A 17,208-nucleotide genomic window follows, 5' to 3' on the forward strand; every position below is an offset into this window, starting at 1 on the left:
TACAGTGCCTTCAAAAAATATTCACACCCCTTGACTTTTGTTGTGTTACAACCTGAATTTAAAATGGATTCAATTGAGCTTTTTGGTCACTAGCCTACACACAATACCCCATAATGTCAAAGTGAAATTCTGTTTTTCAAAATGTTACAAATTAATAAAAAATGAAAAGCTGAAATGTCTAAAGTCAATAAGTATTCAACACGTTTGTAATGGTAAGTTGCATGGACTCACTCTGTGCAATAATAGAGTTTAACATGATTTTTGAATGATTACCTCGTCTCTGTTCCCCACACATACAATTATCTGTAAGGTCCCTCAGTCGAGCAGTGAATTTCAAACACAGATTCAACCACAAAGATCAGGGAGGTTTTCCAATGCCTCGCAAAGGGCACCTATGGGTAAACATTTTAAAAGCAGACATTGAATATCCCTTTGAGCATGGTGAAGATATTAATTACACTTTGGATGGTGTATCAATACACCCAGTCACTACAAAGATACAGGTGTCCTTCCTAACTCAGTTGCCGGAGAGGAAGGAAACCGCTCAGGGATTTCACCATGAGGCCAATGGTGACTTTAAAACAGTTAGTTTAATGGCTGTTATAGGAGAAAACTGAGGATGGATCAACAACAGTGTAGTTACTCCACAATACTAACCTAATTGACAAGACAAAAAGGAAGCCTGTACATAATACAATATTCCAAAACATGCATCCTGTTTGCAGCAAGGCACTGAAGTAATACTGCAGAAAATGTGTCAAAGCAATCAACTTTTTTTCCTGAATACAAAGTGCTATGTTTGGGACAAATCCAATACAACACATTACTGACTACCACTCTCCATATTTTCAAGCATAGTGCCTGTATCATGTTATGGGTATGCTTGTAATTGTTAAGGACTGGGGAGATTTCAGGATAGAAATACATGGAATGGAGCTAAGCACAGGCAAAAGCCTAGAAGAAAACCTGGTTCAGTCTGCTTTCCACCAGACACTGGGAGATTAATTCACCTTTCAGCAGGACAATAACCAAAAACATAAGGCCAAAGCTACACTGGAGTTGCTTACCAAGAAGACAGTGAATGTTTCTGAGTGGCCGAGTTACAGTTGACTTAAATCCGCTTGAAAATCTATGGCAAAACTTGTCTAGCAATGATCAACAACCAATTTGAGAGAGCTTGAATAATTTTGAAAAGAACGATGGTGATTCTAACCTGTATTGACATTAGGAACATCTGCTCTTTCCATGACATAGACTGACCAGGTGAATCCAGGTTAAACCTATGATCCCTTATTGATGTCACTTGATAAATCCACTTCAATCAGTGTAGATGAAGGGGAGGAGACAGGTTAAAGAAGGATTTTTAAGCCTTGGGACAATTGAGACGTGGATTGTCTATATGTGCCATTGAGAGGGTGAATGGGCAAGGCAAAATATTTAAGTGCCTTTGAACGGGGTATGGTAGTAGGTGCCAGGCTAGAACCTACTACCATACAACTGCACTGCTGCTGGGTTTTTCACGCTCAACAGTTTCTGGTGTGTATCAAGAATGGTCCACAACCCAAAGGGCATCCAGCCAACGACACAACTTTGGGAAGGATTGGAGTCAGCATGGGCCAGCATCCCTGTAGAACGCTTTCGACACCTTGTAGAGTCCATGCCCTGATACATTGAGGATGTTCTGAGGGCAAAAGGGGGTGCAACACAATATTAGGACGGTGTTCCTAATGTTTTGTACAGTGCTGTAGGTGTTCCAGGGGACTGTTTGTAGCTGTCTTGGGAATTCAAAAAGTTACTTTCACTGATGACAGTACCTTTAGACCTTTTGATATTTCTAGCATTACTCATCCTTTATGTTCTAGGTCATTAGTTCTCTTAGTAAAGCCTCTCGATGCATGTGGGTGGTGCGTAGCAGTAGAAAAAAGTTAGATATTTCAAGTGGTAAATTTTTTCTGTAACAACACATTCAAGTATATAAGGGCCTCAAACAATATTCCGCCTCTGATTTTAATGGCCTTTATTACATTATCAGTACACTTACAATATAAAGTTCTAGCTTTGCATAAGCACATAGATTGGATAGAATACATATTTGGGCACCAGAGACAGTCTTCTACAATTGTTGTCTATCACATTTAACATCATTGTCAATATCATCATTGTACAAATAACTGTACATAGTGCAGAAAGATACATTTTTCTTTAAAATCCTCTCTGCACAAAGTGCCACTTTAGACAATCCAAGAGGCGCTCCTTGCAAAGCGTACTGTTCAGATCCCTTATCATCAGTTGCTTAATGAAATGGAAAGCCAGCAAAAAAAGCAAATTATTTAAATACAGCGAGTAAGTGAAAATCCATTGAACTGTGGATGAGTGCTAACACGGAGAGTCATCCCTCTCTCTGTAGAAAGGGACAGAACACTTCACTTTGAAAGGTGTGTGGCAAACTATAAACAAACTTGGTTCGGTTTGAAAATTCTATCCTTGCCTAGTAATGACTTTCAGTCAGGGCATGTGAGGACACTTGAAAGACGTCAATCTGACCCAATAACCACATGAAATGTGATTACACACATCATGGATGACATTAGCATGGACAACTCTTTTAAAGCGTATCCATATGTCATAAACAGATCAACGAAAACTGCTCCTAACACTAACTCCTAAGGGAGCGTAAGACGTTCAGGGGGTCAGTAAATTAACATTCACACACGCCACACAAACCACTTTGATCTTGTTTTAGCTCATAGACATACAATATGATTTACATTTGCATAATGAGTTTCTACGTCCACATTACGTTAAAACACCACCCATTATCCCTTCTGCATAGAAATACAAATACAAAAACATCCACCACTTCCTTTCTCTATCTTGCAAATGGTATAATTATTGACTGTTCCATTAGTGGAATGTTTTCAGACAGCCTGAGGGCTTAAGCTCAAATTCCACTGATTAGCAACTCACAAAACTCTTTGTTTAATTTGTTAGTCAAATTTCAAAACAGCACCAAAACAGCACCCTCCAAATCTCTTTGTCCCTAGTGACAGTTACATATGATATTTTTTGTATTGAATCTGACACTCGTAATGTTAATAAAATATATCACGAAGGACAAAGCATTGATATTGCATGATGTTTAATTTCTGCTACTGTGATCATCTCCGATGAAACAGAGACACTGACCTTTTTGAGAACTATTAATCTTGGTAGCCTTGGTCATTTTTAAGCAAACAGGACTGGGTCTCTGCTTTGTCCATCCAATTTCCCAGTGCGCAAATTGGACTGCCGCTTACACAATTCTCTATTCATTACTGGGCTGCTGAAAGGAAGCACAGAGGTGGCAGAGCGTTTTTTATTTTCCTTTTTTGTGTGCGAGTTGTGTGTGTATGTGCGTGCGTGTGTGCGTACGCATGTGTGTGTGTGTGTGTATGAGAGAGCGAGAGAGAGAAAGGGAGAGAGGAGAAAGAGAGAGAGGGAAATGTCTTCTAGGAGTTCCCAAGCATAAAGAGCTGGACTCCTCTCCCTAGCTCTTTTTGGGGTGGGGGAGGGTTGAGGTAACAGCTAGCTGTCGTAATTGAAACGTGGCCTAATCAGACTCATTAACATTTCCAGCAATTTGCACCACCAAAGATGCTTATTAGGTAACTGTGTTTAATAAGCCGCTCTTTAGAAAACTAACTGTAATGAGCTCTTTAAAGTCAGACTTGAGCGTGATTATGCACTGGAAGTGTTTTGCAGGGCTGAAGCAGACTGGTACATTTAGTCGTGTACGATGTCATAATTAAGCTGCACAAACTCTGCACTCTACAGCACAAAATATATAGCCACAGCTGAGGCAGTAGACACGCTGAAAAATATTTATAATTACTGATCATTACAGCCCTGGGATTTTCATCTGTGGATGTAAACATAATTATGAGAGCTTTTGCTTTTATATTGCAAACACAGACCACTTGATATGACAAGGGTGCAAATACTGTCGACAGACATTCATTACATTTATAAATAAAAACAAGCTCATTCATATTCAAATTCAATCGAGATATTTCGAGGGAGAGAATTCTAATGCAATATGTAGTGGTAATCGGCATGGCAACTGAAGCCCATTCATCTCACATATCAAGTTAAGACCATTTAAACTCAATTTAGGGATCCATGTGGCAGTAATTCCGATGAATCTTTGGTCCACAGGGCACCATTTAACCCCTCATTTAGTAAAGATATGCCTTCTTCAGTCACTGTCTTTTTCACTGTTTCAACCCATACATTTCTCAGCCAGACTGCACTGTCAATGAATTTGACAGCGGAGAGTTTGCAATGTGCTCTGTCCGTCGCTGGTGCTGGGCATTTTTCTACTATCAGATTATTCAAATTAACCATACACTCATAACAAATAATAAACCTTTTATTATCCAAAAGTGCAACAAACTGACTTTGTCACCTTACCTCCAGGGTATGGTAATCTAATTAAATATTCAAACCACAATTAATCAAGTAATTACCTTTGAATATGGTCAGAGACAGCAGTCAACATCATAGTGGTGTTGTGGTTAATTGTGGTTACTTTCACACCGATTAAGAGAATGGAAGCTAGCTAACAGATTCCAGACGATTCCAAGGCAATCAGGATATGAGTGTAAATCTACAGTGCACTTATCATTATTACATGAATGTAGTTGGCCTGTCAATCAAACAGTCAATTTCCTGTGACAAGCCCACTCTTTGTACTCACAGTAATATTCATGATGCTATTTCACAGAGACACAGAGACAGCCCGCTGTCACAGAGCTGTAATCATTTCAATCTAGTAAACACAGATTATTCCTTTCAAAGCAGCCAGCTCCTTCAGTGATACAATGTGCCTGTTCCCTTTCCCTTTCCCTGGAAGCACAAGCACTCTTACCTCCGACAATATATCCCTGAGGGAATAGGAGCAGAGGCGAGTGTCTCACTGTGGCATTTACCCAGCACACGTGGGCCTGCTACACTATAAAGTAAATACAAACAGGCTCCAAATATACTTCAGTTGTATCCAACTTGTATCCAACTGCTTTAATTTATGCACAGGCTGCCATCAGGTACAGGTGCTTAATTTCAGCGGATTGTGTTAGATGGACGACATAGGGACTTGTTTACACAGTGCTTCAGGATAAGAAAACATGTATTCTACCTGTGATATTACATCTCTTCTACTAAACAACGTTTAATTGTCTGTGGTTTAATTGAAATGGGTTACAAACAATAATAGCACCTTGATTATTTAAAATAATTAATATTTTCCGGCAACAATGAATTGTATACCTTTTATATCAGGTGGAGGCGGAAAAATACAATCATAAACTCAGACACGACACTAGAGAAATAGAAATGTCTAGGATTTAATTATAATTGTGAAAATACTTCATAACAACAGATCCAGTCTTTTTTCCCCACTGACATTAATACAGCAAGAAACGCCTTTCACCTCCTGCATGGTCATCTATCAGATACAATTATCTAATTATTGAGCCAACAACCAAGACACAATGCACATTAAATTGAAGTAATTATAAATCATTACAAACAGTATTTTCTGATATTAAGTGGCCGGTAACTACAATGGATGCATCATGTTTCAAGAGCACATGACAGCAGGGAGTGTAATGACTATCCATTATCTTATATTGCTTGTAATAATAATTTTCAAGTGTCTTATTTCAAGGTTGGTCTGGTAGAAGCTTGGGACAAAGACACTCCAAAATTACTTTCTAAAGGTCTTTACCAGAATTGAAGTAATTGAAAATATAAATAAGATACAAACCAGATCAATGCAACAACAAAAAAAGAAAACCAGCAAACTGAGACTCCCAACCAAAAAAGGGCAGTTTAAGATCTAAAAGAAACCCATGCGGGCGTGCGCATGCACACACACATGCACACATACACAGTCCTTTTGGCTTGACTGAAAACTATAGCCACATCATAATAATTGAAACTGCTTCATGTCAAAATGTTCAATTTTCTGCAGGCTGACTTGGGGCGGTTCTTAAAAGTATCAGGAGCACAAAGCAGCCTAATCCTGTGGGTAGAGACAACAGACACTACTAGATGTCTGGGAGCTCTTCCTCCATCACTCTCTCTCTCTCTCTCTCTCTCCATCCCTCTCCCTCCATCCCTCTCTCTCTCTCTCTCTCTCTCTCTCTCTCTCTCTCTCTCTCTCTCTCTCTCTCTCCATCCCTCTCCCTCCATCACTCTCTCTCTCTCTCTCTCTCTCTCCATCCCGCTCCCTCCATCACTCTCTCTCTCTTTCTCTCGGACAAAACAAGGAAACACATGCATCTATTGCACCAATCTCCGTCCCTATTCAACTCTTCTAGTGTTGCATTCTCATGGCTGATGATTGTCTTTTTTTGAATTTGCACAAAGCTTCTTATTTCCATGCTTTATACGTATGCCCATAAAGTACTGCACACATTTCGCCCTCAGTATCAAACGCTATACAGAAATGCTGAAGAACAGCAATGAATCATCATCATTTTGCAAATCCTGTGTAGATTGTTATAATACAGTTTTTCTCAATTGCTAAAACACTAAACCCTATTGCCTGAACCAAATGCTCAGTTGCCTGAACCCACTGATTGAATCAATCACTCTTTTGGCAAAACCATAAGCACTTTTCACCTGTTTAGACATAACTTGCCAACACATTTTCATTGTGATGCACCCGTGCTGCATAATGGTGAGCACAGGTGACTAAAGTCAAACACAATTAGAGCACAGGTGTCACCACTTGAACACAACAACTCAAAATGAATCACACTTGTGGCTAATGATGTGAGGGAACATATACAGTAAGCCAGTTCAGAGAGCACTGGTTTGTGAGGCCCTACAATGGATAGAAATCTGAGAGGAAGAGTTCGTGTGAGAGGAGGTCGAGGTGGTCGAGGTGGTCAGCGAAGACAAAGAACAGTAATATCTGATGAAATCAGAGCTACTGTGATTGACCATGTTCTTGTCCATGGTATGAGCATGAGGGAGGCTGGACAAAGGGTACAACCAAACATCAGTAGATTCACTGTGTCCACCATAATCCGAAGATTTAGAGAAGAGAACAGGTAATTACCTTTTTTTGACATTATAGTACAGTATGTAAATGTTGACAGCAATTACTGTATGACATACTATATACTGTACCACAGTATACTGTAAGTAAATATATGTTTCAGTACATCACTGTACCAATGTACTGTAGTATTGTAATGGAGGGTTGGTCTAACTGTTTGTAGGCCTAGTATTCCATGTATATTTTTTGTAACTCCATGTTCTCTTTTTGTAGAATTGAAAGACTGCCACATGGGGGTGGGAGGACAGGTATGTTCTCCCCACACCAAGAGACCCTAATTGTTGATATGGTCCGTGAGAACAATGCCATTAAACTGAGCGAAATTCAGCAGAAGATCATTGAGGACCATTTACATTTTGAGGGTATCAACAGTGTCAGCCTCTCTACTGTTGATCGTGTCCTCAAGCGCAACAGACTGCGCATGAAACAGCTATACAGAGTGCCCTTTGATCGCAACTCAGACAGAGTCAAAGAGCAAAGATTCCAGTATGTACAGGTTGGCATATATCCAGACACATTCAATGTTGATTACTCTAAGTAGTGATTTACTGTAGTGGCCTAAATCACTTTTTCCGTATCACTTACAAAACTATATCTATTTCTACAGAGGGTTTTTCAACTGGATGCAATGGAAAGACCCCATCAATACATCTACATGGATGAAGCTGGGTTTAATCTCACCAAAAGGAGAAGGAGAGGCCGTAATGTGATTGGCCATCGGGCCATTGTTGGTGTTCCTGGGCAGCGTGGTGGCAATGTCACATTATGTGCTGCCATCAGCAATCATGGGGTTGTCCACCATCATGCCAACCTGGGGCCCTACAACACTCACCAGCTCCTCATTTTCCTCAATCACATGCGAGATGCTTTGTTAGGGCAGCAGGATGAGCATCCCATCTATGTTGTTGTTTGGGACAATGTGAGTTTTCACAGAGCCCTCCAGGTTAGGGAGTGGTACAATATGAACCAAGGTTTTATCAATCTTTGCCTTCCACCGTACTCCCCTTTCCTAAACCCCATTGAGGAATTATTCTCCTCATGGCGGTGGAAGGTATATGAACGCCAACCTTACACCAGGGTAAATCTCCTGCAAGCCATGGGACTTGCCTGTGGTGACATAGGTGTGGAGGCATGCCAAGCCTGGATACGGCATGCCAGGGGTTTTTTCCCCCGTTGCCTGGCCAGACAAAATGTGGCCTGTGATGTGGAAGAAGTCCTGTGGCCTGACCCAGTACGGAGACATGATGCTGTTGCTGAGTAATGCACTTATTTGTATATTTTTGTACTTTATTTTTTACATGGGCTTACTGTACACAAGTGGCAAACGCATAAGATTTCTGTTTGTTTTTACAAGTGCTACATGTAAATGCACAAGATTTCTGTTTTGTCTTTTTGTACAAGTGCTAAATGCACAGGTTTTTTTTGTTTTGCAACATGCATTTAGCCTACAGTGAACAATAAACATTTATTTCTCCAGCTTCATGTCCTGAGCATTGTGTTTTCTATTTTTCTACGTAGTGTTTAGTGACTGTTCAGTAGTGTTTTTAATTTTGATTGACTCGGGGCACGATTTGACAACATAGTTCAGTTTTGAGCACAGATTGAACTGTTTTGAGGTGAAAGTTTGGTTTTGCAAGAAGAGTCTGAGGTTTTGTGAATGTAGCTTGAAAATTGGGTTTTGTGTTCACAGTTAAGAGAAAATGAGAGCAGCTTTCAAGAAATGTGTCTTAGCAATCGAGAAAAACTGTAATTCATTTGAGTGAAACTTGCATGAGGATCTATAATATTTTCTCCACAATGACAATAGAGTATGCTATTAAATTAGACAATACTGTAAAGTCATTTAAATGAACAAGTAAAAAGCATATCTTCGACGGTACTGAAAGTTTATCACATAAGAACTAGAACATCAAACTATCTCCTCTGAACATTGCAGGGCAGAACCCAACTGTACTTCAACACAAGCGTATGCTTGCGTCACATCATGACTGAACTCTTTGAAACTAGTGTGGACTCTCAAACTCACATCTCCCTCAACGTGATCAAGACAAAGGAGATGATTGTGGACTACAGGGAAAAAAAGAGGACTGAGCACGCCCCCATTCTCATCGTCGGGGCTGTAGTGGAACAGGTTGAGAGCTTCAAGTTCCTTGGTGTCCACATCACCAGCAAACTATCATGGTCCAAACACACCAAGACAGTCGTGAAGAGGGCACGACAAAGCCTATTCCCCTCAGGAGACTGAAAAGATTTGACATGGGTCCTCAGATCCTCAAAAAGTTATACAGCTGCACCATCGAGAGCATCCTGACTGGTTGCATCACCGCCTGGTATGGCAACTGCTCGGCCTCCGACCGCAAGGCACTACAGAGGGTAGTGCGTATGGCCCAATACTTCACAGGGGCCAAGCTTCCTACCATCCAGGACCTCTATACCAGGCAGTGTCAGAGGACAGCCCTAAAAATTGTCAAAGACTCCAGCCACCCTAGTCATAGACTGTTCTTTCTGCTACCGCACGGCAAGCGGTACCGGAGCGCCAAGTCTGGGTCCAAAAGGCTTCTTAACAGCTTCTACCCCCAAGCCATAAAACTCATGAACAGCTAATCATGGCTACCTGGACTATTTGCATTGACCCCCCCACCCCACCCCACCCCACCCCACCCACTCTTTTACGCTGCTGCTACTCTGTTTATTATCTATGCATAGTCACTTTAACTCTACCCACATGTACATATTACCTCAATTACCTAGACTAACCTGTGCCCCCACACATTGACTTTGTATCGGTACCCGCTGTACATAGCCTCCCTACTGTTATTTTATTTTACTGCTGCTCTTTAAATATTTTTTATCTATTTTTTTACTTAACTTATTTTTCTTAAAACTGCATTGTTGGTTAAGGGCTTGTAAGTAAGCATTTCACTGTAACCTGTTGTATGGAAAATAAAATTTGATTTCATTTGATTTGATGAAAAAAGGTTACTCCTCATTCCCAAGATAAGAATGCTTCTTTCCACATACCACAATGCTATCATTATGTAACATGTATCAGTTCACTTTTATACTGAGCCATTGATATATTAGCATCCCTGACTGAATAAGAAAACAACTTAAGCAACTCTCTATCCTTGGATACTAGAGGGGATTCTCAGGAGAAATTTATCTGGGCTGACATCTGAACTACAGAGAGTATAATAATAACATATTGATCTGTCATTTGTAAACAAACTCACCGGAACTTAGAGGTATCAAATGGGTTGTTAGAATGTAGGAGAGCAGAGGACGGTTCAATGTACCAAATGTAAACAGTACCTCTACTCTAAATTATCAAGGAAGGAATGTTCAAATGTATTGATTCCAAATTCATTCTTTGAGTGTTTTAGTTTGCTTACATATACTGTATATTAATAATTATGCAATGATGATTAGTTTAACTTTGTAGGCTTTTGAAAGAAACAAGTGTCTTATATTTGCCATTTTCTGATTAACCATGGGGTTGAGAGTGTTTCTGAGCCGTCATTGGTCTGTCCAAGCAATGCTCATTAAACCATGACTGTTGAGGCCTAGAGACATGCAAGGCAACCTATTTGATTACAAGTCTAAGTACAGCTAAATCCTCAGACATGCTAAACCAACAGCCCTCAACACAGAAACTGAGAACAATCCAATGTTCATGTATGGAAAATAATACAATTAGGCTTACAGTATGATACAATTCAAATGGTATGTTAGCTGACAAATTATATAATGGTAGTTATTGTTTAAAATGTGCTCTGCTTAACCATAGAGAACATAAAAAATTGAAGCAGTGGTTTTGCAAGTCTCCGCAAACTCTGTTCAAGGATGGGTACTCCATCCCTCCCAAGGGGTCCCTTACACACTTCAAAGGAGAGGCGACCTTGCTACACTAAGGCTCATTGACCAAAATCCACTCTCTCACCAACGTCCCCATACCCAGTCCCAAAAGTCCTATCCCCATAAGGATGTCTTCAATAAAGAGAGCTGTGAACTGGTGAAAAAATTAGGAGGAAGAAGGCGAGCATTCTGGGTGCTTAACAAATTTACCACTTATCAATGTTTTTACTGCATCAGCAGTTTAATGACACGAGGAGCCAGTCATTTGATTCACAAACCAATAGGCCGGCCCTGTTGGAAATTAACAGATTACCTTGTTCACTGGTCCGATTCACTACTGTGATTACTTCACACTTCCACCCACTAGACTTTACAACAGACTAAAACTGTTAATAATCTGATTCCTGCCAACGCAATGTTGATGTAAAACACCAATCTGCAGGAAAGAGTGTATGGATTTTTGTTTACAAGGTGCTGGGTCTACAATGATAGGCTTGACCACTACCATCCACAGGCATCGCACTGCTCTGTTTCAAGGCCCCTGACTAACTCTACAGTAAGCCTAGCAAGACAGGTAAAGGAAATGGGCCAAAATGGTAGCAGTATACGGTCTTCATACACAGTGCCTTCAGAAAGTATTAATACCCCTTGACTTATTCCACATTTTGTTGTGTTACAAAGTGGTATTAAAATTGATTTAATTGTTACTTTTTGTCAACGATCTACACAAAATACTCTGTAATGTCAAAGTGGAAGAAAAATTTGAACATTTGTAAAATATTTATGAAATATAAAACACTAATATATCTTGATTAGATAAGTATTCAACCCCCTGAGTCAATACTTGTTAGAATCACATTTGGCATCAATTACAGCTGTGAGCCTTTCTGGGTAAGTCTCTAAGAGCTTTCTACACCTGGATTGTGCAACATTTGACCATTATTATTTTCAAAATTCATCAAGCTCTGTCAAATTGATTGTTGATCATTGCTAGACAACCATTTTCATTTCTTGCCATAGATTTTCAAGCAGCTTTAAGTCAAAACTGTAACCCGGCCACTCAGGAACATTCACTGTCTTCTTGGTAAGGAATTCCAGTGTAGATTTGGCCTTGTGTTTTAGGTTATTGTCCTGCTGAACGGTGAATTCATCTCCCAATGTCTGGTGTAAAGCAGACTGAACCAGGTTTTCCTCTAGGATTTTACCTGTGCTTAGCACCATTCCGTTTCTTTTTTATCCTGAAAAACTCCCCAGTCCTTAACGATTTCAAGCATACCCATAACATGATACAGCCACCACTATGCTTGAAAATATGGAGAGTGGTACTCAATAATGTGTTGTATTGGATTTGCCCCAAACATAACACTTTGTATTGAAGACAAAAAGTGAATTGCTTTGCCACATTCTTTGCAGTATTAGTTTAGTGCATTGTTGCAAACAGGATGCATGTTTTGAAATTTTTTATTCTGTACAGGCTTCCTTCTATTCATTCTGTCAATTAGGTTAGTATTGTGGATTAACTTCAATGTTGTCCTCAAGGTGAAATCCCTGAGCTGTTTCATTCCTCTCCGGCAACTGAGTTAGGAAGGACACCTGTATATTTGTAGTGACTGGGTGTATTGATACATCATCCAAAGTGTAATGAATAACTTCACCATGCTCAAAGGGATACTCAATGTCTACTTTTTTTTTTTTACCCATCTACCTATAGGTGCCCTTCTTTGCGATGCATTGGAAAACCTCCCTGGTCTTTGTGGTTGAATCTGTGTTTGAAATTCACTGCATGACTGAGGGACCTTACAGATAATTGTAATTGTGGGGTACAGAGATGAGGTAGTCATTCAAAAATCATGTTAAACACTATTATTGCACACAGAGTGAGTCAATGCAACTTACTATGTGACTCGTTAAGCAAATTTTACTCCTGAACTTATTTAGGCTTGCTATAACAAAGGGGTTGAATACTTATTGACTCAAGACATTTCAGCTTTTCATTTTTAATGCATTTGTAAACATTTAGAAAAACATGATTCCACTTTGACATTATGGGGTATTGTGTGTAGGCCAGTGACAATAAATCAAAATTGTATCCATTTTAAATTCAGACTTTCACACAACAAAATGTAGAAAAAGTCCAGGGGTGTGAATACTTTCTGAAGGCTATTATGACAGACATTTCAGCAGTGGATGTCAGAATTTCAGGACGTCTCCTCACTCTAGTGCCAGTCTGGGGTGTGTTATTTCTCTGCTAGGTGCTCTGCAAACACAAACACACTTTAAAGACTAAAGTAACAACCCCTGGTCAGCAGCTCCCTTTCTCTCTGCTGCTCACCTCCATCCACACTGCGTGTAACACAATATTGCTAACTCATCCTTCCTCTGCAAGGAGAATACTTTTTTTGTTTTCTTAAAGTGAACTCGGCTCTTGCGTGAAGGGAAAAGGCATCCAAGTAGTTTGATAACGCTGGAATAGAGCCTATCTTCTATGAAGGACAAAATAAAACATAACTACGCCAACTAACGATACAACTCACACAGTTCACTTGTAGGGGGAGTTACTGCCATCAAACTCTTGCAGAAATGACAGAAAGTACATCAATCAAGAGGCCTTTGTACAGACATTGATAGAAACGGGCCAGCAATAAAACTAACAATTAAATGGTTGTCTTTTATACAAAAGAAGACAAGGCTATTGTTTTATTCAATTACCTCCTATCTATAGGACAATTACGGGTTTCAATAGAAGACTAATTGAAAGTATCTGATTAAACGGACCAAGAAAGGAACTTTGTCTGTCGCCGCAACTAACTTTCCCTGAAGCATTCTACTGTATGGTCACTATCGACAGCCAGTGTGGAGGAAGGTCATTTCTCCAACACAAGGTGAAATGAGACAACTGAAGCAATCTTAGGTCAATATGAAATAGAAATCGCTCAGCTATACTGTAATAAAGTTACTGAAGTGAAGTAGGGAAACTATAAAGGGGAACTTTTACAAGGAGAGAGCTGTCTGGGAGATTGGTTCGCCCACCGGCACACACTGCCCAGTAAGTGCTCTGTGGCGAGGGCAGTACAGTTACACTTCCATAGAATCTGATTACTATGTGTACTATGTGTCACTCAGTTCACTGTTTTTTACCTCCTATAATTTACATAATTTTCAAGCTGCTCTGATGTTTTATTGTGGATATAGTCCTACAGCCAAGAATATATCATGGGTATTCAGTGGAGAGACAAAGTTTCTAACAAAGCTAGTCAGAAATTTCATGAAGAAAACATCATAGCCTCAGTAAAACTTGCCAGTCCTGTTGTGCTGGATGGTCCTTAGGACCTCCTGATTCAGACAGATCTATTTATCTGTGTATGAGTTCTCACGGCCTGGATTCAGCTGTCATCCCAGTATTGATTTGGCAACTGAGACAAAAGACATAACTCTAAGCTAATCCAATTTAGAAGACAAAAGCTGTGTAGAGCAAAGAAATGGAGACAACAAGCAGCTTGCGAACTGACAAACATGCAGTGATAAGCAGTGTAAACACATTTTACTTTGACGTGCGCACTGTGTGTCTCCCTCGAACTAAACGTTGGGCAAAAAATGAATGATGCACTTCAGGGCTGTTCATCTTACATGACTTGTCATCACTAGAACGCTACATTAATCATGTGGCCAATCAATAGAAATGAGGGTGTTTTTTTGCCAAAAGCTTTCTGCAAAATCTAAAGAGAATCCAGAATATTGTAGAATTTATACTATTATCTCAGGAAAGAAAGTGGAAAAGTTAACCCATGGAACTGGGATCTCTGCCCACTGGGCACAGACGTCAGTTCAGACGTCAGTTCAACGTCTAGTTTTGATTTACATTTGGGTGAGTTGTCAACTAATGTGAATTCAACAACAACAAAATCACCATGTCATTGCATTTAGGTTAACCGCCCTTTAGGTTGATGACTTCTTGCAAATCCAATCAGTTTTCCACGTTGATTCAACATCATCACATTGATTTTGGGGTTGAAATGACATGGAAACAACGTTGATTCAACCTGTTTTTGCCCAGTGGGTGTGTTACTGTAACAGGAACCAGAGGGACATCAGCACACTAGTGTAGTACACATTTACAATACGCTTCACTGGTTTACATTGGTCATTGGTCAGCCTAATGGGCAGAAATGGAGGCCATTGGCAGTAAACTGCTGATTGGGTTGCTGGTGGCGGCTGATGGTGGCTGGAGCATTGCCATGGTGTCTAGTGAGGCCCAGTGTAAACCAGTGTGGGCGGTGCTGATGACAGGGAGGGGGCGGCCCGCTAAGAGGACAGTGATTTTGAGGAAATGAGCCAAGAAGGCCACTATTCCAAAACATTCCTTTACAAATTGTGAAATGACTGGGGTGAAAGCTCATTTCTGACATCCCTACGTTTAGGCTTAAAACAGATATGGTAAAGAGAATGATGGTCACCGATGATAATTAAAAGACAAGGCTACATGTGGGCAGTTATAAAACAGATGTCTTTCTAATGTCTTATGTATCCTTAATCCATTAGATATATATTGTTCCACCACACCAGAATTACCTGTTCTGATTACTACGCAATACAAAGCGCTACAAAGAACAACGATATTCCATTAAGTAGATGCCGATGTACAATTATTTATGCAGTTTAAATAACGATTAAATCAGAATGTGCTGCATTTGCATGTTCTGCTTTCTCCCAATTAAAATCTAATTAATTAGACACAATTCTATTAAGAAACAATTCCCACTCAATATACACAACCTAAGGTCACCCACCCATTGCTCAAATGTGAATTGGCTCTTTGCATCGTGTGGACCTAAAAATAGCACAATAGCAGTATTTGAACTTAAAATAAATAGCTTGGCATGGGTATGCTCTAAGGTGCAGGATCTCATCAGAGCTGATGGATTTTTTTTCCACCGGCAGACACAGACAGTAACATCAGAAAAAATGCTTCACTCATACAGTAAACACACATGGCTCCGAGTCGAAGCGAGCCTAAGCCATCATTTGTGGTGCAATCATATTTTAAGAATGATCAAATGCAGAAAAGGTTGTTCATGCAAAAGACAATGCTGTGCCATCCAATTAACACTGCTCTCCATCCCTCTCTGTCATGTCCATTTATGTTGGTTTCAACAGATGTCTGCTCATTAATGAATGGTGATTAATTCCAAACCATAATATTAAGCTGACAGAAAAACAGCTCTAGAAGTTTACCTTATTGTAAATAAGTTAGTTGAGCGAGTATTGACAATATTGGAATAGTGGGCAATGAGGTTGTGTTCATGGGGAAATGATGGGGTTTTATGAGCCATTGTTTAAACTCTGCGCTCCTACGTATTGCCGTCCTACGGTGGTGTATTGTTAGTAGTGTTGCTTAGTAACTGAACAGTGATTTGCGGCAGGATCTTCGTGAAACATTTGATCACCTTTCTTTCATGGAAATGTGGGTGGATGTGTTTTAATAAAGCGATAATGCACTGGGGGCCATGCTACAGTATATTGTTAATGTTACTCAGTGTCTAACAACGCCCCCTAGCAATACCCATTTTCATGAGATACCATGGCCTCTCGGGCCTTATTGCTTTATCAAGAAGATTTATGTCCACTACCCCATTCCGTATTTACCATCATCCCCGACCCAGCACTCACTGGGCAATAAACAGTCTGAAAAGCTCATCTTCTGTTGTTCAGACTGAAAGCTTGTTATGGTGAGAAAAGTATGTTAGATCCTGATGACTAGCCTACAAAAGGGAAATGTTTTACAGATCATATTTCCCTCATAACACATTTCTGATTTATTCATTCCATTTTGGCTCTCTTGCAGCTAGTGTGCATAATGTTTAGCAAATCTGCTTTTGGCTGGTAGGCCTACGAGTCCCCTTGATGAATAGTCAACAGCAAGTCTCTACAATACACGAACGCTCTGCACAAGGCTATCACTGAGCTGTTCATTTGGGTATGCATGAAATAACAACAACCCACAGGGAGCATTCCAAGTTTCAAACACTCAGGTCAAATACCCGAGCAGATTCCACATATGCAGCCTCTGGCCACTGAGGCCTGGAATCCACATCCTTTCTGGCTCGATGTGACGTTGCATGTTCTATTTCCAGAGTGAGGGTTGAAGTAAGGCTGCTTGGAGTGTAACACTGACCTCCGTAACCTCAGTGACCTAGAAAAGCTGCCTGAAGCCCTACACACAAAATCTTCACTCCTTTGCAATTATTAGC

Source organism: Coregonus lavaretus (genome assembly GCF_964263955.1).
Source record: "Coregonus lavaretus genome assembly, chromosome: 16".
Taxonomy (NCBI): Eukaryota; Metazoa; Chordata; class Actinopteri; order Salmoniformes; family Salmonidae; genus Coregonus; species Coregonus lavaretus.